Raw genomic sequence first — 23598 nt, 5'->3', positions numbered from 1 at the left:
CGCAGCTCCTTCTGTCTCCTTTTTTGGTATTATCACGCAAATTCTTCTGCTAGTTGGGGTTTAGTCCACTTCTATATCCTTCCCTTCAAGGCTCAGGTGTCCAGGATTATCTTCTGTGTCTGTGTTAATTGGTTTCTCTTTTCTTTGTTGAAGAGGGTCTGTGCAGTCTTTCTGCCTAGTCCGCCATCTTGCCAGAATATAGTCCTAAAATTTCTGCTTTGGTTATGAGAGATACTTTGAGAAGAAAAGGGAGAGATAGAGAATAGGGAATTAAAGATGGAAGAGAAAGGTTTGGATCAGATAGTACCTTTCGGTCAAGATGTTATGAATTCAGGAAGCGAAGAGGACAAACAACTTTCATATTCTCTGCACAGTATTTGGCTCATAATGATGCTATATAATACTCACCAGAAAAACTGAATTTGCTCACCTCTCAAAATGTGCATGTCATTAAATCTGAAGGCAAAACTAAATACAAGAATTGTCTGTCTAACCTCAAGTCAATTAAGAATAATCATGTTAAATATTAATGTTATATGATTCAAAGAATGGCTATAAAACAGTGAAATACTTAACTCCCCTGAGAAGGAAAACTACGTACTCCTCCCAGTTAGTGAATGAGAATCAGTAGATGCTTTTATGACTCACTGGTACTATGCTATCTTCAAAAACACCAGCTGATTTTCTGTATTGCCAAAATCAATGAATCATTCTTGATAGAAATGGAAAAGGGAATCAGTAGAAAATCAGTATGTTTATGTAGGTAGAGAGGTGCTGAAAAATATAACCACTTATGATAAGTTATTATGGATTATCAGATCAGGTATTCATTATCCGCCTTACACCTTTGAAAGCCAAATATGTGCACACACACACGCACACACACACACACATATATGAAGTCCTACATTATACATAATATATTTCCAAGATGGTCATGTCTTAGTAGAAATTATATGAATCCAAAGGGGTTTAGAAAAAATGGTCTTAATACCAAATAAAAGTAAAAATTTGTTTGGATTTGAAATGATGGGCAAACCCTAGAAAACTGAGCTCTTAGTGAAGAGCTACTCATGTAGAGTCACATGATCTCTTGAGAAATTACTATTTAGCTGTAGGAAATGGCCATTGTTAAATGATGCACACTATTTGCTTATCATTCTTGAACTGCAGAACTTAAAAGCATAACAAGCTAAATTTCAGTTGGTGATTTTCAAACCCTCTTGGTCAACAGCATCTTTAAATTAGAAAAGTTGTATCAACATTTTTCCTATAGCTGCACTTACTCATTCACCTAGAAGCAGCAGGAGAAATGGGGCAGAGAGAGCAGAAAAGGAGGGGGTAAAAATAAAGCAGGTGCCAAAGTTCATAAAGAACAGAGTACCCATGTAAGCTTACCAACATGTGGCAGAGTAAGAGTGGCAGTATGGAGTATTTTTTGGTACTCTTGTTTCTCTCTGGTTAAAGAGAGACAGATTCTAAACTAATCCATTCCCTGCTGCTGTTTTGTGTTTACTGAAGACAATCAAGGCTTCTTTCAGAGAACAAAGAGTTGACTTCATTGGGAGTGAATATCCCTACTTGGCTTTGAGGGAAAGATGAGGAGGGATTACCCAATAAGCAAAGTAAGCTGAGGTTTATGTGTGCTTACTATCTAATCTGTACTGATGTGGTAAAAAAAAAAAAAATGTGAAACTGTTCAATAAAGATTAGTTAAGTAAGCAAAAGTAAGCTTGAGCTTTCCTTGCTTACTGTGTACTCTGTCCCTAACAGGGACTGTAAATTTGAAGAGAGGCTTTGATTCTGTAGGAAGGTGCTTGGTGCTGGGAGAGAGAGAGACGCCAGCCATATCCAGAAGCAGAATTTTTGATGTGGTGAATGAAAAAAGGTGAAATTGTTCACTACAGATCAGTATGTAAACAAAACCAAACCCATAATTACCTTGCTTATTGGGTAATCTGACACTGTGGAGAGGTAATGCCAAGTAATTTGTGCTTAATCATGGTGTAAAATGGATGAACTCAAGATCAAACAGAGATCTTATCAGGCCCTGAATATCTTGGTCAACCTTATGGGAAAGGACCTTATTCCAAGTACATTTTAAAGACTGCTAAACTCAAAAACTCAAAACTTACTGCTATTGAGTGGATCCTAACTCATAGCAACCTCTACTAGGTTTCCAAGGCAGTAAATATTTACAGAAATAGATTGCCCCATCTTCCTCCCACAGAGTGGGTGGTGGATTTGAACCACCAACCTTCTAGTTAGTAGGCCAATGCCTTAGGAAGACTCAAAATGAGAAGAACCAGCTGCAAACATCCATTAATAACAAGAACATGGAATGTACAAAGTATGAATCCAGAAAAAGCAGAAGTTGTCAAAATGTAATGGAACACATAAAGATCAATATCCTACGTATTAGTGAGGCTAAAATGGACTGGTATTGGCCATTTTGAATCAGACATTCAAATGGTTTACTATGCCAGGAATGACAAACTGAAGAGAAACAGCATTGCATTTAGTATCAAAAAAAAAAAAAACATTTCAAGATCTATGCTGAAGTACAATGCTGTCAGTGATAGGGTAAAAACCATATGCCTACAAGGAAGACCAGTTAACATTACTACTATTCAAATTTACTCACCAATCACTAACATCAAAGTTGAAGAAACTGAAGGTATTTACTAACTTCTGCAGTCTAAAATTAACCAAACATGAAATCAACATTTACTGGTAATTGGAATGTGAAAGTTGGAAACAAAGTAACAGCATCAGTAGTTGGAAAATATAGCCTTGAGGACAGAAATGACCCTTGAGATGCATGACAGAATTTTGCAAGACCAGTGACTTACTCATTGCAAATACCTTTTTCAACAACATAAATGGCAGCTATGTACATGGACATCACCAGATAGAATACACAGGGTCGAAATTGACTACATTTGTGGGAGGAGAAGATGGAGAAGCTCAATATCAGTAGTCAGAACAAGGCCGGGGTTGATCATGGAACAAACGGTCAATTACTCATATGCAAGTTCAAGGAGAAGCTGAAGAAAATTAAAACAAGTCAACGAGAGCCAAAATACGACTTTTTGAATATATCTCTGTCACTGAGTCAATTACGACCTGTAGAGACCCCCCCTTGGATTTCCGAGGCAATATCCCTAGGGAAGTAGATTGCCCAGTCTTCCTTCCGAGGAATGGCTGGTGGGTTTGAACCGGAAGGCTTGTGGTTATCAGTCAAATGCCTAAGGCACTATGCCACCAGCCCTCCTTTTGGGTTTTTTTTTTTGCACCTGAATTTAGAGAACATCTCAAGAACAGATTTGACGCATTGAATACCAATGACTGAAAAACAGACAAACTGTGGGAAGACCTCAAGGACATCATACATGGAAAAAGTAAAACGTCATTAAAAAAGCAGGAAAGAAAGAAAAGACCAAAATGGATGTCAGTAGAGACTGAAACTTGCTCTTTAACGGAGAGTAGCTAAAGTGAATGGAGGTAATGATGATGTAAAAGAGCTGAACAGATGATTTCAAAGGGCGACTTGACAAGACAAAGTAAAGTATTATAATTAAATGTGCAAAGATCTGGAGTTAGAAAATCAAAAGGATTTTCTCAGCATTTCTCAAGCTGAAAGAATTGAAGAAAATTCAAGCTTAGAATTGGAATACTAAAGGATTCTATGGGCAAAATACTGAATGATGAAGGAAGCATCAAAAGTAGATGGAAGGGCTTGTTACTCAGTGGAGCAGTGGCCGCCAGATTACATGGCCCAGGTGCGGAGCTGCGAGTAGCACTGATTAACGGCTGCAGCCACTACCCAGATGGCTCCTGTTCCCGGCCAGAGGGTTCCCTTGTTCTCGTTTGTTCCACTATCAGGACTTGAAAGTTCAGCTGAATGATTAGAATATGTTGGACCAACACCATCTGAGCTCCTCAGTGAATTTTTGGATGAAACCTTCAAATTAATTGCTTGCCATCATGAGCAGAAGCAAACGTAATTGCAAATTTTATAGTGTAGAGATTGGAGATTCTACATTCAAAGTCCTGAAATGGTATCAGAATTTAAAACCTATAGGCTCAGGAGCTCAAAAAATTATATGTGCAGCTTATGATGCCATTCTTGAAAGAAATGTCACAATCAAAAAGCTAGGCCAGCCATTTCAGAATCAAACTCATGCTTACAGAGAATTAGTTCTTATGAAATGTGTTAATCACAAAAATGTAATTGGCTTTTTCAATGTGTTCACACCACAGAAATCCCTAGAAGAATTTCAAGATGTTTTTACATAGTCATGGGGGAGCTCTGGTAGTGTAGTGCCTAACACACTTGACTGCTAACCAGAAGGCTGGCGGTTCAAACTCACCAGCCACTCCAAGGAAGGAAGATGGGGCAATCTACTTCTGTAGTGATATTGCCTCGGACACCCAAGGAGGGGTTGCTATGAGTCGGGTCCGACTTGACGGCACATAACAACAACAACAACACGTAGTTGTGGAGCTCATGGATACAAATCTTTTGCCAAGTGATTCTGATGGAACTAGATCATGAAAGAATGTCCTGCCTTCTCTATCAGATGCCATGTGGAATCAAGCACCTGGCACTCTGCTGGAATTATTCATCAAGACTTAAAGCCCAGTAATATAATAGTAAAATCAGACTGCACTTTGAAGATTCTTGACTTTAGACTGGCCAGAACTGCAGGAACAAGGTTCATGTTAACACTTTACATAGTGACTCGCTACTACAGAGCCCCTGGGATCATCCTAGGAGTGGGCTACAAAGAAAAATGACATTTGGTCAGCTGGGAGCATCATGGAAGAAATGATCAAAGGTGGTATTTTGTTCCCAGGTACAGATCATACTGATCAGTGGAATAAAGTTACTGAACTGCTTGGAATACCATGTCCTGAATTCATGAAGAAACTGCAACCAACATAAAGACTTAAGTTGAAAACAGACCTAATTATGCTGGATATAGCTTTGAGAAACTCTTCCCGATGTGCTTTTCCTTGCTGACTCGGAACACAACAAACTTAAGCTAATCAGGCAAGGGATTTGTTATCCAAAATGCTGGTAACAGATGCGTCTAAAAGATCTCTGTAGATGAAGCTGTCCAGTACCCATATGTCAATGTCTGGTATGGTGTTCCTGAAGCAGAAGCTCTACCACCAAAGATCCCTGAGAAGCAATTAGATGAAAGGGAGCATACAACAGAAGAGCGGAAAGAATCAATATAAAAGGAAGTTATGGACTTGGAGGAGAGAACCAAGAATGGAGTAATATGGGGTCAGCCCTCTCCATTAGCACTGGTGCAACAGTGATCAACGGCTCTCGGCACCCTACTTCACCCACAAAACGAGAAGAATATGGTATATTCTGCAAATTTGTGGCATGCTCAAAGCTTATGGTCAACTAAAGGTAGCATAGTGCCTAAGGCACTTGACTGCTAACCAGAAGGCTGGCGGTTCAAACCCACCAATCACTCCTTGGAAGGATGGTCTGGCAATCCTACTTCTGTAGTGATACCACCTCGGAAACCCAAGGAGGGGTCGCTATGAGTCAGGGCCGACTCGATGGCACATAACAACAACAACAACAATGAAGGCAAGAGGATACTTAATAAATGATATATTTCAATGCAAACAAACAGATGGTTCACTTCTCCTAAGCGAAAAAAAAAAGTACATGGAAGGAATACACAGTCACTGTACCAAAAAGAACTGGGCAACATTCAACCATTTCAGGAGGTGGCATATGACCAAAAACCAATGGTACTGAAGGAAGAAGTCCAAGCTGCACTGAAGGCATTGGTGAAAAATAAGCCTCCAGGAATTGATGAAATACCACTTGGGATGTTTCAACAAAGGGATGTTACACTAGAAGCACTCACACATCTATGCCAAGATCATTACTGGTATCATTACTGGTATCAGACAGATCTTACTAAAAGCAGAGAATACCAGAAAGATGTTCACCTGTGTCTTACTGACCACACAAAAGTGTTTAATTGTGTGAGTAATAATAATCTATGGATAACACTGCAATAATGGGAATTCCAGAACACTTAATTGTGCTCATTATGAGCCTGTACACAGACCAAGAGGTTGTAGTTCGAACAGAACAAGGGATATGCAGTTTAAAATCAGGAAGGTGTGTGTCAGAGTTGTATCCTTTCACCATACTTATTCAATCTGTATGCTGAGCAAATAATCTGAAAGCTCAAAGATATGAAGAAGAATGTGGCATCAGGATTGGAGGAAGACTTACTAACAATCTGTAATATGCAGATGACATACTTTGCTGATTAAAGTGAAGACCTGAAGCATTTACCAATGAAGGCCGTGGAGCATGGCCTTCAGAATGGATTGCACCTCAACATAAAGAAAACGAAAATCCTCAAAACTGGACCAGTAAGCAACATCATGATAAATGGAGAAAAGAGTGAAGTTATCAAGGATTTCATTTTACTTGGATTCACAATCAATGCCTATGGAAGTAGGAGTCAAGAAACCAGAAGACCTACTGCATTGGGAAAATCTACGCAAAAGACCCTTTTTAAAGTGTTAAAAAGAGCAAAGATGTCACTTTGAAGACTAAGATGTACCTTGTCCAAACCAAAACCAAAACCAAACTCACTGCTGTGGAGTTGGATTCGATTCATAGAGACCCCTCCTTGGGTTTCCAAGGCAATACCACTACAGAAGTAGATTGCCCAACCTTTCCTCAGAGGAGCAGCTGGTGGGTTTGAACCACCAGCCTTCTGGTTAGTAGTCAAATGCCTTATCCAAGCCATGGTAATTTTTAACTGTCTCAAATACATATGAAAGCTGGGCAATGAATAAGGAAGACTGCAAAAGAACTGATGCATTTGAATTATGGCGTTGGAGAAGAACACTGAATATACACTATGGACTGCCAGAAGAACAAACAATTCTGTCTTGGATGAAGTACAGCCAGAATGCTCCTTAGAAGAGAGGATGGTAAGATTTTCTCTCATGTACTTTGGTGATGTTATAAGGAGAGGCCATTTGCTAGAGAAGGATGTCATGCTTGCTAAAGTAGAGAATCAGGGCAAAAGAGGAAGACCCTCAATGAGACATATAGACACTGCCTGCAACAATGGGCTCAAGTATAGCAACAATTTTGAGGATGGTGCAGGACCAGGTAGTGTTTTGTTCTGCTGGTCGTATGAGTCGGAACTCACCTGACACCGCCTAACAACAACAAGAGCAACAAACTAGGAAGTGATTTAAGGCTATTATTCAGTGGTAATGCCTCTGTTACCAACTAAAGCAGAACTGAAAATGGAGAGGGGCATGTCTTCAGATAATTTTATGTAAATACAAAAATTCTATATAAGCTCTGGGTATAGCTTAGCAGTAAGGTACAAAGGTAAAGTGTGACTTTCTGCTGAGAAGAACTGTCTGCTGAAAGAAACAGACTCACTTAGGAGGTATTCCTTTTTTTTTTTTTTTTTTAAGAACAAGGCCGGGATATAGAACAAAACGTATCAGAATGGAGACAACAGTATGATTGACATTACAGTAACTGCTCTACCAAAAGGAATTCAAATCAGCAACTCCTGTAATATACAGTACACTTTGGCAGGGTAACCACTAATCCAAGGCAGAGTAATATATAGTACACCAGTCTGATTCAAACTTACTCCGAGAACTGAAATGTTGAAACTTGAGATTAGAGATCTACCTACTGCATAAGAACTAATCGTTAATTCTTTCACTTTCCCTTAAAACTTCCATCTGATATACTGTGCCAACAACTGCAAGTACTTAAGTACTGCAATTAAGTACTGCTGCAGTTTTAACCACAGACTAGAAATATTTTACCAAGTACAAATCAAAATAATATCACTCCTTAACCAAATAAGCAAAATTCCAAGCCCAGTTTTATAGGACAGACGTATAAAATATAGCATATAATAAGAGTGTATCCTGTAGTATACTGAGTTACACTAACATTAATAGATGTCTTCTTAAAAGTAGGCTGTATCATATTTTTGAACACTTAATCACCTAAATAAAACTATTTCCATTACATAAGAGTCTCCCAGTAAATCTCATGGTTGCATAACAGTTAACTAGTATTTGCAGATCTGAATTTTAATGTACACTATTTGGTAATCTTAAAAGAGGTACCCATCAACATTATAATTTTCTGAAGCTCTCTGTGTATCTTGCAGAATAATCATGGTCAACTACAGATATCAGGATATGGCAAGCTTTAAGTCTTGAGTTCTTCTCCTTCAGTTTCAACACAAGCAGAGTTGTTTCTTCCCCATGATTAGGATGAACTAAGATAATTTTGTGATTTGCCAGATTTAACTAATGAGAAAATAAATGTATTGAAAATAATATGTGCTCAGTAGAAAAATATGAACTATTTTTGGGCAATCCACTATTTGGAGTTACTGAAAATTAACTCCATGAAGGTTATCTAAAAATCTAATTCTTCTGATTGTGAAATGCCCTGAATGAGCTCTTCATATACCCTGGTCCAAGAATCCTTTCCAGTACCCTCTCCCTCTGGTGGCCATGAACTTCCTTTTTAAGGCATATGCACCCATGGTAATCCCAGCTGTTTTGGGTTCACTCAGGCTTCTTTCTACAGGTAAATGCTGACATTTGGCTGCTTAGAGTAGAAAATTTTGGCCCCTTCTCAGTATTTAAAACTCATCCAAGGAACCAAACAAGGATTAAACATGTTTCTTCCCACGAGGGCAACTTCTTACTTTAACGGAGTATTTTTAAAAATATTGGAACATCAGTACTGCATGTTCTACCTTTGGATAATAATGTTGAACTGATGATATCCAAAATTTTAAATGAGCCACAGTCCAGTTTTCATGGCCGTTTCTACATCAAGTACTGTACTTCAGACATCAGAACAGTTTTTACATATAATCTCACTCAAATTACTGGACACTGTGTATGAGTACACTTTTCTTTCTTTCTTTTTGAAGCGGGGAGGGAAGCACCTTTTCATTCAGGGTTTAGGAAAATCACTCTTCCACTGACAAGGAGTATTACCTTTATTTCACCAGAATCCAAACTTCACGGACAAGCTTGAATTTTTCTGTAAGATATACATCTATTTAAGGTGTTTCATAGATAAGAAGTCCTCCTACAAAGGACCATGTCTGAAATATAAAAGTACTCTACTTTTTGAGTTTGATCTTTTGAACTCTTAACTTATTCCAGTGATTAGGTATAGCTTAAAAGTGTATTTAACAGTGACATTAGTAAGCATGGGTAATAAATTCATGCTCAGAACCAAAGAGTACAATTTTAAACAATTAATTCACCCAAACTACACAGGTATTGAATTGGCTAAAATTATGCTGAAATTTACTTTTAAAAAACCTTATCAATCCATTGCATTTTTCAAAGGTATCAGTGTAAATTGCAAATTCCTTACTAATAAAATGTTTTCATTTTCAACATACGAAGTAAAATTACAACTGGAAAAAGAGATTTCACACAAAATCTTCCTCTCTTTTAACGCTATTATCTCTAATGTTCTATTTTGTAAATGTGAAATTACCATTAAGCATACAATTGTTCAAGCCAGCAGCTTCAAAGGCAGAAATCATAGCTCCAGGAAACCCTCCTCCTTTCACTTCCCCTGTGCTGTGAGTATTTCTAACATTGCTTCCCCTCCCCCACAACCTATTGCCTTATCAGTATCCATTTACATGTTTCTCACCAGGCTGACTGCGGGCTCTTTAAGGAAACCAATCCAAACCAAACTCACTGCCATGGAATCGGATCCGATTCATAGCGACCCCTCCTTGGGTTTCTGAGGCTACTGCCTCTACTAATGAAGTAGATTGTCCAACCTTCCTTCCAAGGAGCGGCTGGTGGGTTTGAACCACTAGCCTTCTTGTTAGCAGTCAAATGCCTTAGGCACTAGGCCACCAGTGGGTATGTATTATTTATCTGTGTGTCCCAAGCACCTAGGATGCAATAGGTACTAAGGATGTTGTTTATTCATGGACCGAATAAAGGGCAAACATCTAGCTGTGGGTATCCTATTACTACTTCACCAAAATAAAAATGGCTTGGGTTCCATTGTCTTGCCACTTCTTGTCTTGTTTTTAACTAGCATTTTGGGAATCCAAATGAGACAACTGAAAACATTACTGTCCCAACAAATCTCCTATTTGAATAATCCTTGTTTTAGTTTCTTCTTCAGATTTGGATAAATCATGTTTGCAAGTGCAATTTGGTATTTCATGGAAAACAAGTACTTTATTTAAATATGAAAAAGTAAATCTGCTAGTGCTAGTTTTAATCTTCTAGTCCAATTTTTCTTGGAAACTGCTTCTTGCTAAATTGGTCCTTGTTGTAAAACAGTAACTGGCTACAGATTCTAAATCAGGTCAAAAAAATGTTGAGTGTTCAAGGGGGAGCAAATTAAAAGACAAAATAGGCAATTAAAGCGCCAATTCAGGTAAATGGCTAACCCAAACCAAACCAAATCCACTGCCTGCGAATCAATTCTGACCCAGAGTGACTCTACAGGACAAAGTATAACCGCCCCATAGGATTTCCAAGACTGCAAATCTTTATGGATACAGACTGCCTCATCTTCTTCCTGTGGAGTGCCTGGTGGTTTGAACCACTGACCTTTCAGTTAATTGTCAAGTGTACAACCAGGGCTTCAGATTAATATCTATAATAAAGAAATAACAAACAACAGATTGATTATCCTTTTACAAAAGAACATTTACTCATAAGACTATTTAATAACCAGATTAATTATTATCATAGACAACTAACCAAGAAGCCTATGAGAAACATGAAATTTAACATATTTAGGAAAGTTGACCCACGAACACCACCATAGGTTAGAACTGCACAGGTCCACTTCTACATAAATTTTTTTCAAGATATGGATCTTGCAGAAATTCAGGAGCTAATAGATACCACACCAGAGGAATTAACAGAAGATGACTTGATGGAGATGAGTGCTTTCCAACCAGTGCCAGACGATGAGGAAGATGAAGCAGCAGCAGTGCCAGAAAACAACAGACTTAGAGAATCTGGCAGAAGGGTTCTGATTATTCAAGATTGCTTTTGATTTTTTTTTTTTTTAACAACATAAACCCTCCCATGATACAGGCACTGAAATGAAAGCAAACTGTGGAAGAAGGATTGGTACCATAAGAAATATTTTTGGAGAAATGAAAAAGCAAAAAAGACAGAAATTATGATATATTTCCATAAAGTTAATAAAATGTACCTGCCTCTCTCCCCTTCCCTTCCACCTCTTCTTTCACCTCTGCCACTCCTGAGACAGCATGCCCAATTCCTTCTCTTTTTCCTTCTCCTCAGCCTACTCAATGTGAAGACGAGGGTGAAGACTTTTGATTTACTTCCATTTAAATAATAGTAAATAATCATCATACAGTACAGTTAATAAATCTATGTGCTGTATAGATGTGTGAGTGTTCTGTGTTTTTGTGTGAAAATGTAATCTGGCCCATACCCTTCAGCTCCTGCCATGCAGACTGTATGTACCCTTATGGCCCATGGCCCCACAGCTCTTACAATTACAACTTTTCAGTGCAATTGAAACTTTGTTTTTCAGAAACAAAGCAGTTGCGAACAAGAGAAAACAAGTAACACCGGTTCCTACCAGACTTGGCCCATGTAACGTGCACTAGAGACTCCAGCCTTGTCCTGAGATGGCCTCGTGCTGCCATATCCCTGCCTATCAAGCTAAGGCTGCCATTTTTAAAGCATGTGATGTATGGCTGCTGTGAGGGTACTTGCACCACTCCAAAAAAATCCTATGCAGTAGATCTCCTAGAATTTCAATAAACATGTGTAACTTCTCTGTTCAAACCATATAAAGCTGTAATTCACACAGGTCAGAGTCTGAGGGCGATTCTCCCTGGCTACTTACATCAAAAAACCCCAAAGTCACTGCCACAGTGGATTCTGACTTATAAAGCAACTCCCTTTGGGTTTCCAAGGTGGTAAATCTCTATGGAAGTAGACTGCCCAGTCTTCCTTCTGTGGAGTAGCTGGTGGGTTTGAACTGCCAATCTTCTGGTTAGCAGTCAAATGCTTAGGCACTATGGCACTATACCATTGCTCCTTGGTTCCTTACTTAGTGCTACATAAATATAGCTACTCTCTTAATTCTCAAAGGCCAGAATCCAGAGATTAGATTCTGTACATGTGAGACAGTGATTCTCCTTGGAGTCAGTCCCTATTATAAAAATCTAGTAAGTATATGGCAAGAACTGTGTTAATCAACTACTTATGTTACCAGTAAGTCTTCCAGTGAATAGTAGGCTATTTGTAGTTAATTTTTTGGGGAATCAAAAGTTATATGTGAATCTTCCATTGCACTGGGGTTGGTGTCCCTAACCCCTGCCTTATACAAAGTTGAACTGTAACTTTTTTTCCCCAGAGACTTTAATAAAGACTCTTGCCTTAGCTCATGAACTGAATCATACTTTATATTGAAAAAATCTTTCTTATTTTGACTATTTAACATTAAACGTTCAGCTGATTTTAATTAAATTTTAAGAATTAACCTAAGTATTAAACAAATGAGCAATAAATCTTTTAATGCACATTTCAAAAGGTGATGAAGCTGTATGTATTAATTTCTGTGGTAAGAGCACAGAGGTCAAGGCTATGGCTATAAATACAAGCATACTCACGTCGTTTAAAAGCCCAATCTCCCACAGATAGTGAAGTGCAGATTATGATACCTATAAAAGGCCACAGCGGATAGATTTTTAACTCTCCTTGTTTGGGAACTAAACAATTACTGAACTTTTTAAAATATAAAGCTCCTAAGTAACATTTTCATTCTAAAAATAATACAGTTATATAAAAAATTTTAATAAAATTGTCAATATTTTACCACATTATCCTTACAAAATGACCTGTCCAAAAATAAGTGAAGTATTGGGAAAAAGAACAAGGAGAAAAAAAATGAAAGCTAAGCAATGGGAGAAAGATGATAAAATAAAAATTGTGAAGATTTTTAAACACATGAATAATTTATATACATAGATATTATGCATGCACATGGAGATGGGAAATACCCATTTTAAATCCAAATAGCTTAGTAGGATAAAAAATAAGAAATTAATCCTGCTGAATAGACCCTTCGAAGAAACAATCACAGCATTTCATCAGGTGGAGAAGAGAGGAACTACTTAAAAACTGAATTTATTGAAAATGAGGTCACATCTGCTCCTTTTCTGCTCACTCACATGTTTTACAGCTTTTTTTAAGCTTCTGCCAGTCAGCTCTACTTCCTTACCTAGAAGAGCTTAGAATCTCTCTTCATTCTCTTTCCTTGAGCATCTTAGAAGCCAAAAAAAAAAAAAAACCTCACTGCCATTGAGTTGGATCAGACTCATAGCCACCCTCCTCCTTGTGTTTCCGAGGTGACATCAATACAGAAGTAGATTGCCCAATCTTCCTTCTGAGGAGTGGCTGGTAAGTATGAACTGCTAGCCTTCTGGTTAGCAGTCAAATGCCTTAGGCATTGCATTATGCCTTAGAAAAGCAATCCCAAAATCAATCCCTGAGGACTCCACTGTTAACACTTCCTTAATCAAGAAGTGCTTATTTCTTCCTATCCTTTGATTCTTGTTTCCAATATGACAAGGCATTTCATAAAGTAATACCAGCCAAAACCAAGCAGTTTAATTCTTAATCCTCCCTCACATCTGGCAATCCCAGTGAAACCACATAATGATTTCTAAATCTTCCTGAAAACCTTATAGGAAATTATGTCACCAATAGAATCATCAATAATACTTACGACACTTAGAAAAAAACGTTTTATTGAGTGAGACCAGAAGGAGGTCAGATGTGGTATTTGTGTTGGGAGAGAAAGTTTGTAATACCCTTTTCAAAGCCTAAAACCAATGTCCTATTATCCCTCTAGGGGAGAAATTCAAGAATGAATACAGCACTCCCACATGAAGTGTTACTACTTTCTGCAGCTGGAACTGCATAAAACAGCTTTTCCTCTAGTGCTTCTTTGCTATGCCCTGAAGCTTGGCTTTCATAACAGCTCATAAAAAGTATTGCAATATGGGGCTTTAGAACACATGCAATTTGATTGGTATAAGACAATCTTCTCTTGCAAATCTGAACAACAACAACAAAAAAATCACACTGGGAAAGAAAATACCTCAAGCTTCCATGGCAGAAATGTAATTTCAAAGTGTAAAACAACATTTTACTACCACGTCCTGACTAGAAATCCACTTTAGGAGGGTATAACAGGAAAACATAATTTTGAGAGAAAAAATACATTCAAAGTAGATCAAGGTTATTTTTGTAATAAACTTTTTGACATTTTCGTTTTCAACAATCAACAGACCTGACCTCAAGAGGGAATGCTTATCCAAGGATACTCAAGTTTCATGAGTGCTATTTGGCATTCACGTTAGTGTTTGTATGTATCATTAAAAGATAAAAGGATTGTCTTTCTAGTTTATCCAGGTATTTAGGATAGGTCTAACTTCATGCCAGGCACTAAAGGGCTCTGTTGTAGAAAAAGTGACTTGATCTAGGTTTTGAAAACAGTAGATGTTCCCCACCACATAGTGAGGTGTTTGGTAGGTATGGAGGTGAGGATGGGAAGTGGGGCTACGCAGTGCCTTTGTTGAGGCAAAGGCACAAAAACATAAAAGAAAACAGAATGTTAAGGGAACTCCAAGTAGTTTGGTATAACATGGGCTGGGGATATACTTGGAGGTGGCAGTAGATGAGATGCAAGGTACTGGTATGCCTTAGAGGGGCCCCTCAAGAAAAGGGCCATAAGGTTCAGACTTCATTCTGTTAGAAACAGGAGTCATGACAGGGGAGCATGCCAAATCATAGCTGAATTTCGGAATGAGCAATCTGATGAAGCAAATAAATGCAAAGAGAGGCCAAGATGTTTTCAGAAGGATAAGAAAATAATTAGAAATAAAATACTAGAGAAGCCAATGAGGAAGAGGATTTCAGGAGAGAAGAAATGGTCAACAGGGCTAAACACTGAAGGTGTGATGTTATATTAATGATAATCACAAGTCCTGAAGGTGCAGGCCAGGGAAGTATTCTAGTCTCAGTTCTGCAGCATGAGTCACTCACCAGCTCTGTGACACTGTGTTGGCAGAGGCCTCAGGAATGTGGATCTCTAAGAGCCTCAGAACACCTCATGATGATCTCCTATCCAGCTATACAAGAAAGTATCATACTATTTTCTACTTATCTGGAGTCCAAGAGGTATTTGTTTTTCTGCCCATGTCATTCTTTCCTTTGAAATGTTAAAGTGATAAACTGAATAATTCACACATGTATTTATTTATTCATCAACTATTTCTTGAGTATTTAATATGAACTGGTCTATCATGATACAATGATGACCAAAACCAGACATGGCTCTGCTTCATGGAACTTTCAGTTCAGTGGAAGAGATGAACAATCAAATAATCACACAAACATGGTGTGGTAAGAGACTTTAAGGAGGGTTGATCTAATCTGGGAAGTTAGCAAAGCCTTCCTTGAGAATAAGTACACCACTGAGTAGAGATCTGAAGAGTGAGGAGAAGTTAATGGAGCAAAAAGAAAAGGGAAGAGCAGTACCAGTAGAGAAGAGTGTTACACAAAGTTCTCATAGTGAATAGTTGGAATGTGAAGAGTTACAAGGACCTGGTACTAGGCAAGTCACCATGAAGACAGGTAAAGGCCACATCAAGCAGGATCTGGTGTCTGTGGTAAGGAGTTTGCTCTTAATGTGAGCACAATGAGAAACCAGTTAATAGTTACAAGGCACCTAGAAGGGAAAGCGTATTTTAAAAAGAGCACTTTGACTGAGGAATAGAAAAGACTAAAGGGAAGTCAGAATGGCTGGATAATAGATCAGTTGGTAGCCCAAGGAACAGATGGTGGTAGCCTGTAGGATCATCTTGGTGTGTTTGGGTGGAGGAAGAAGAGAAAGAGATGGGGGGATAGGAAGAAGGAGGGAGGGAAGGAAGCAAGGAAGGAGAAACAGAGCAAGGGAAGGGCAAAGCAAGCTGTGGACAGACTCAAGGGTTAATTAGGCAGGAAAATCATAAAATTTGATGATAGACTGAACGTGGGTGGTAAAGGAGGAGATGTCAGGATGACTTTAAGGTTTCTAACTTGTACAACTGGGTGCGCTATTCACTGAGAATGGAGACACTGAAAAAGATGAGATCATGAATTCCTTTTTTGACATCCTAAGTTTAAGGTACTTTTGAAATATCCCAAAGGAGATAGAAACAGAAAATCTGGATCTCAACAAAGACATATGGAATGAGGGATACAAACTTGACAGCTACTTTTATCCAGATAATAACTGAAATATGGACTTAGATGAGATTATCTATGGAGAGATTATGAGAGGAGAGGGTCTTGGACCCCATCTTAAGGAATCCAATCTTTAGAAGACTGGTAAAGGAGGGGAAGATTATTAAGGAGATGGAGGCCTAGCCAAAAGTGTAGGAAAATAACCAAAAAGCATGGTTCAGATAGAGGGAATGGTGTTAAATGCTATTTAGAAGGCAAGTAAAATGAGGATTGGATTTGGTGATACGAGCTGACTGGTAACTTTTGTGAGATCTGCTTTCATGATGCAGTGAAGCAGGCCAGAATACACATTTGTGAAAAGTTTTTCTGCAAAGGGAAGAATGGACAGAGAGGTAGCTGGAGGAAATATAAGGTAGGTAGCAGGAAGAGTTTTGGTTTGTTTTTAATGAGAAAGTCTTAAGCATTTTTAAAAGCCAAAAATATGAGAGATATTTATATATTTATATACATATGTGGTATTATATACATATGTGGTAGAAAATTCCTGAGAATATGAAAAAGGATGTAAGCCACATGTGGAGAGCTGGTCAGGTTAGGACAAAGACTGCCCCTTGCTATAATAGAAGGAAAGAAGTTACAGACACAGGCATGTTCTTCTTCCTCCATCCCACAGCGGCCCTCCAGATCCAAATTCTCATCGCTGCCATCTAATTTATTCCAACAGCCTCTTCATTTTTGCCTTCGCACTCTTTCCCCTTTAATCTACCCTACATCCTGCCTTTGGATTTTGTTAAACATTGTTTTCACAGTGCATGTTAGGGATTAAAAAAAAAAAAAAGTCTCTACATTTAATAGAGGTTCAAACTCCTCTGCCTGGCATTCAGCATCACCCACTATGTACTCACTCAAGCTGTTAGTTACTCTTTAGTCAGTTGTGCCCCTTCAGGAGATAGGAAAAAAAAAAAAAAAAAATCACGCTCTGTCTTGCCTCAGGGTTTTGGCTCATGTTATCAACCTCAGTCTACAGCACTGCCCTTTTCCTCCTCAACTCACTTTCTAGGTTCAATTCCAATTCCATTTCTAAAAATTCAGCCTTCTCCATCTACCTCAGCTGTGAGGTTTTTCCCCCGTTTTATGAATTTCTACTCGGTAATATTTTCACTAGGAGCTCTGGTAGCACAGTGCCTAAGGCACTTGACTGCTAACCAGAAGGCTGGAGGTTCAAACCCACCAGCCACTTATCTGAAGGAAGGTTGGGCAATCTACTTCCATAGTGATACTGCCCAGGAAACCCAAGGAGGGGTTGGTATGAGTCGGGTCCAACTCCACGGCACATAACAACAACAACAACATTTTCACTATTCTCTGGCTGTCCTATAAATCAGCTTTTGTTCCTCACCCAAACTAAAAGCCCTATTTGAATAGAGCCTTACATCTATCTTTTGCACCTTTGGCACAGCACATTTCTATTATGTATCCTTTTCCCTAAATTCTCTACCATTTCTACTTTCCTTATTCCTATCCCTAAATATAAAACAGCAACACCTATTCAATAGGAAATATGATGTCTCCTAGGTTCCAAGTTTTTAAGGGATAATGTACTTTGTATTTTTAAAATGTATTTTGATAGGACAGCAATGCAAACTCTGATTTAAAAAAGTAAAATAACCAGACAATTTTGATTGTATTACTTACTTCATCCCTTACAACAACCCTGTGAGACAGGCCCTATCATTTTATTGCTCACATTTTACAGCTGAGGCAACCAAAGATTAATGGCACTAAATAACATATCCAATGCTGCACAACTGGTAAGTGACAGAGCTAGGACTTGAACCCTGTTTTGTGTGACTCTTAATCTACTTTGAGGGAAGGAAAAACAAGCAGCTGTTCAAGAATACACAGCAACTTCGAATCATCTGAGAGAAACCAGTCACTCTCATATGCCTAATTCAGATTGTCCGCCACATTCCCACCAACCTCAGTAGGTCACATTACAATTATAAACTGCTGTGCAAGTGAAAGCTTATATCCCTTTGCAACCGAAGTTAAAATTCTACAAAAATAAATAAATGCATAGTATTCAGAATGACCAAGCCTAACCAAATACCTCAATTTTACTCTGTATTTACTTCTAAGTTATTCAGTCATTGGTTTTCTATTTAAAAGATTCCCTTTTTTTATCTAGTACAATGAAGATAAGCAACACATTTATCCTGATATCTACGGAGGAAGAGAAAAGATGGTCTGATGTTACTGTAGCATTCCCTAACGTTAGCCTGCCGAGCTGTCAGTCGAAAGCATGATTAAATTTAGTCTCACTTAGAACAGAGCCTCTGAAGCTTAATAAGAAAAATGGAAGATTAAAGCAGTGGTAAATCTTTTTTTTTTTTTTCACTAAAAGGTGTTTTATTGAGTATCAATTTTCTCTGATGATGATGACAATGATAATGATGATGAGGAAGAGGAGACGATAGAATGAAGAGGACGTAAAAGAAGATCAGCTAATTCTTACAATGCATCAAGCACTATTCTAAATGCATTTCATCTGTCTATTTTTTAATCCCAGCAATAACCTTTGGAACTGAAAAACAGAACAAAACAAAACACACTACCATTGACTGGATTCAGACTTACAGTGAACCCTTTAGGACAGAGTAGAACATCCCCCATAGGGTTTCCAAGGCTGTAAATCTTTACAGAAGCAGGCTGCATTATCTTTCACCTGCAGAGCATCTGGTTGGTTCAAACCGCCTACCTTTTGGTGAGCAGCCAGTACTTTTAACCACTGTACCATCAGTACTTCTCCTTTTGTGCTAGATCTGTTATTATTTGATTTACATAGATGAGGAAACTGAGGCACAAAGCTTAAGTAACTTGTCCGAAGCCATAAAACAAGGAGGTGGCAGAGGTAGGATTAAAATCCTAGCTCCCATAGCCCATGTTCTTAATCACTGCATTCTTCATGGAGGGAAATGTCCACACAAGTATTTAATATCTCAAATGATAATTTCTAAGGAATTTTAAACTATACAAGTTAGTATGTATCTTCAAGAATTTTAAAATACCAATACCCAGGTATATTTTTTAGAATCACTGTTAAAGTTACAGTTCATTTCAATAAGAACTTTCCCTTATTTTCAAACCAATACAATGCTATTAACTAGAATTAGTAACAAAATCGTTCAGAAATGGCTATTTTAATCTAATTTAAATTCTGAAAATCCAGTCCAAAGACCAAACCAACTGCCACTGAGTCAATCCTGACTCATAGAGACTCTACATGGCAGAGTAGAACTGCCTCATAGGATTTCCAAGGCTATATTTACCGAAGCAGACTGCCTCATCTTTCTCCCACGGAGTGGCTGGTAGGCCTGAACTTCCAACCTTTTGGTTAATCACTGCTCCACTAAGCCCTCAAAATCCAATTAGTATTTCAGAAAGTGGTAATGAGTTATTATTATGTGCCCATTAGCCTATACTAATGTCAGGATATAGAAAAATATAATTTACCTTAGAATGATATACTCACGAAATTTTTGAAAACTGACATTTAACAAGGAAAAATAGAAAAAAAATTATGATTCAGGTAGTCACCTGACACATAGGAACATTAAATGAAGCTGCTATGTTTGCTATTCTGGTTTCACAGAAAAAAAATATATATATACACACACACACACACACACACACACACACACACATATATATATATATTTAAATCTACCATTTATTAGATGCTGACAAATATGAAGTAAGAAAGATAAGGTTTTTCAAACTGACAGAGGAAGAACTGCCACCATTTCCTCTTCCTAAGGCACTTACTTAGTATTTTTAAAAGGCATCCTCAGTTTTGGTCATGTGTGTGTCTCAATAAGATCATATTTTCAAAAATTTCTTACACATCTACTTCAGGCTATGCTTGCTTTTTAGTAAGTGAAAAGGCAATTATGTCCACACGAAGTATAAACTCTCTTTTTATAAACATGCATCAGTGGTTCTTTAATTTTTTAGGGTCACCAAGATCTTGGACCCTCTAGGGAAAAAAAAAAAAGTACACATAGCATAATGCTGTAAGGGTTTTTCATAGATCCATCTAGCTGTATGTATCAGAATCCTGAAAGCATTCTTTCTTCTTAATTACAAAATTTTAGACCTGAGAATACATTGTAGAGAGATAATTCTAATTATAGAATAAGACCTGAGTCATAATTATTCATTGAAACATATAACAGCAAAAATACTGGAAACAATGGCTACAATGAGAAAACAGTCAAGAAAATTATGCTACATCTACTTAAATAGTACATAAATGCTAAGAATAATGCTCATGAAAAATAATGTTTCTCGAAATTTCTTATGGTATTTCTAAAGTAGGATATATATATATATATATTTTTTTATATCCATACTGCTTATAGTATATGGTCTCAAATATGCAAAAACAAACAAACAAGAAAAAAAGAATAGGCATAGAAATTACTAAAAAGAAAGAAACAAAAGTAAAAGTTTTTTAATTTTTTAACTCTTGGTTTTATTACTTGCTATATTGAGTATTTGGTCGTATATAATTGTTTTTAATTGTTAAGTTGTTTTTTTTTTTTTTTTTCAGGAAAAAATAATTGACCTTTTATAGGGCAGTTTATACAGCCTGAGATTTTTTTCCATAAGGAAGTTCTGCATCATGGTCAGCTATTAATCACTAAAAAGAAGGCACTAAGGAGTCCTGGTGGCACAGTGCTTAAATGCTCAGCTGCTAACCAAAAGGTCCGTAGTTCAAACCCACCAGCCCTTTCATGGGGAAAAAAAAGGTATAGCAGTTTGCTTTCATAAGATTTATAGTCTTGGAAACCCCATGGGGCAGTTCTACTCTGCGCTACAGGGCTGCTATGAGTCAGAATCAACTTAATGGCAGGGAGTTTCTTTCGTTTTCTTTTGTTTTAAAACAGTCCCTGCATGTAATTTAAGGATAAAACAGAGACTACATGAGATGCAGTGTTAAGAAACAACGCCTATGGCCACAAAAGGATTAGGATGAAAGTCCACACACAGGGCACAGCTAGAAATATTTTTCATTTGAGAACACAATCAAATTTAAGAAGCATTAAAAAAAAAAAGTAGCTTTAGCAAATTAAAACATACTCATAACAGAGAATGCAGTGACTTCAATTATTAATCAATTACCAATAATTTAAAAGCAAAGAAAGAATTATGTTATATGACATCTTCTAAAAGGAGACCTTCAGGAGGTAGAATGCCAAATGTTACACACTGCACAGCACTTTATATGGAAATGCATGCAATTTTTTAAGTAAGAAAGAAAAAATATATTACATTATACTTTGCTGTCTACTGATCTCTATTTGTTTCATGTTAAATCTTCAAGATATTTCTTTAAAAGAAGTTAAAACATTAAATTAGGAAAACTAAAGGGAGTTAAATTAGAAATTTTAATTTCACATCAGTAGACAAAATTGGTAAATTACAAAAAAAAAAGGAATGAAAGGATTGGTTGCCTTTTAGCATTAATTTTAGAGTCTTTTTTATTTATTTGTTTATTAGACTGGTTTTTAACCACATATCTAAATAGATTTGACATAATTTTAAAGCATTTAAAGTGCATAATTTTAAAGCATTTAAAATGCATAATTTTAAAGCATTTCCTTTCTAGTTTATAAAAATATAGGAAAGCAAACAAATTATGTTGCTGGGTGCCAAACTTCAGTATTCTCAGAAATGATTTACTATCAGAAATGATAACTATAGAGCAGGCATGTTGGAAGTATTTAGACTTCTTCCAATCAAAATCAAGACCAAATATAATCCAAAAGCAAGAAAATTTTAAAAAGTGCACTTATAACACATAGTTGAACTAATCCAAATGAATAAATCAGTAATTTCTTTTGCTGAGAGCACTTAATCCCATATACAAGGTACAAGATAAAACAAGGGCAGGAGATTGTGGCAGGCAGGATCAGTGGCACCACGTTTCCAGCCTGCATTAGCAAGCCCAAAGGAAAAGGTGGAAGTGGATCTCTGTGTATGAGGGTGAAACAGAGTACACAACTTTTCTACTCTGAAGTTCATACAGAGGATAGGCTGTTGGGACAGATCGGGGCAAGCTGAGAGCCCAGTAACTTTCTTTAGCAGAAAAACACAGCTGAAGGAAAGATTCTGAGTATCACAGAGAGTGCTTTAACAAAGAAGAGTTTGAAATCCAAGAGGTCCTAAACTTGAGTTAGTATAAGGGCTTTCTATTACAGTGATATCTTTGAGAACTTCCTCAAGCATGGTTATAAACGGAAGCAGAGTGAAATTTTGAGCGCTGAATTAGTGATACTAAACGTGATGTTTAAAAATAGGGAAAAGTTTTCTGCATGTAAACATTCTGGCCTACCCAATATTACAGGAGTATAAAAGCTGAAACAAAGGTTTTAGATTTAAGGTGAATGGTATAAAAGCAAACTTCTTTGAACATATATTCAACAGGGAAAGGGCAGTTAACAGGAAAAAGAAATCTTGCTGAAGAACAAAAAAACTCACTGGGGATATGGTGGATACTATGAGTACTCATCAGATCCCCCTTCTGGAATAAATAATTTACTCCCCATCTTCGGAGAGTACAGGAGGAAGATTGCCTTTGGCTGTCAGCCCTGGCTGCGGATCAATGCTGCTGAGACACAGACTGGCCACAGTCAAACCTCCTTCTAGGAAAAGTCCACAGGAGGGAAAGATCAATGCAGAGGTAACTCTTATGAGTCAACTCTGAAGGACCATCTTAGCTCCAGAGCTCTCGGTGGGGCTGGCTGAGGACTTCATAGAGATTGCTTCGCAGTTCAACTTCTCTGCCTAGATGTTCTTCCTTTTCCTCCCTTCTACAAATGTTGATCCAAGAGCACTCTCTAATACACTAATCTCCACCTCAGAGTTGGCTTCCTGGGCAACCCATCTTGCGGCAGAAGATAAAACATTTTTTTTCCTTTAAAAGTAGACCAATACACATGGGACAATCCAGTCAACCGGCATAATACAGTTCTTACTATGGTGACTAGGTCTGGGTCTTAAAAGCATATGAATGAACATCTAAGATACAACTGCTGGGAGGCGGGGCAAGATGGCGGACTAGGCAGAAGGATTGCACAGACCCTCTTCAACAAAGAAAAGGGAAACCAATAAATACAGACACAGAAGATAATCTTGGACCCCTGAGCCTTGAAGGAAAGGATGCAGATTTGGACTAAACCCCAACTAGCAGAAGAATTTGCGTGA

General features: G+C 37.6%; 1 protein-coding gene and 1 pseudogene across 1 annotated transcript in view; one reads left to right on the top strand and one right to left on the bottom strand.

The window, feature by feature from the left end:
• The window catches only part of GALNT7 (polypeptide N-acetylgalactosaminyltransferase 7), a 235924-nt gene that overhangs the window by 146827 nt on the left and 65499 nt on the right, over positions 1-23598 (bottom strand). The window lies entirely within an intron of this gene.
• LOC103205075 lies at positions 3988-5331 on the top strand (annotated as a pseudogene).

This window comes from Orycteropus afer, unplaced genomic scaffold (genome assembly GCF_000298275.1).
Source record: "Orycteropus afer afer isolate SDZICR_OR568_19922 unplaced genomic scaffold, OryAfe1.0 scaffold00268, whole genome shotgun sequence".
NCBI classification, from domain to species: Eukaryota; Metazoa; Chordata; class Mammalia; order Tubulidentata; family Orycteropodidae; genus Orycteropus; species Orycteropus afer.
This window is presented reverse-complemented; position numbering and strand designations above follow the sequence as displayed.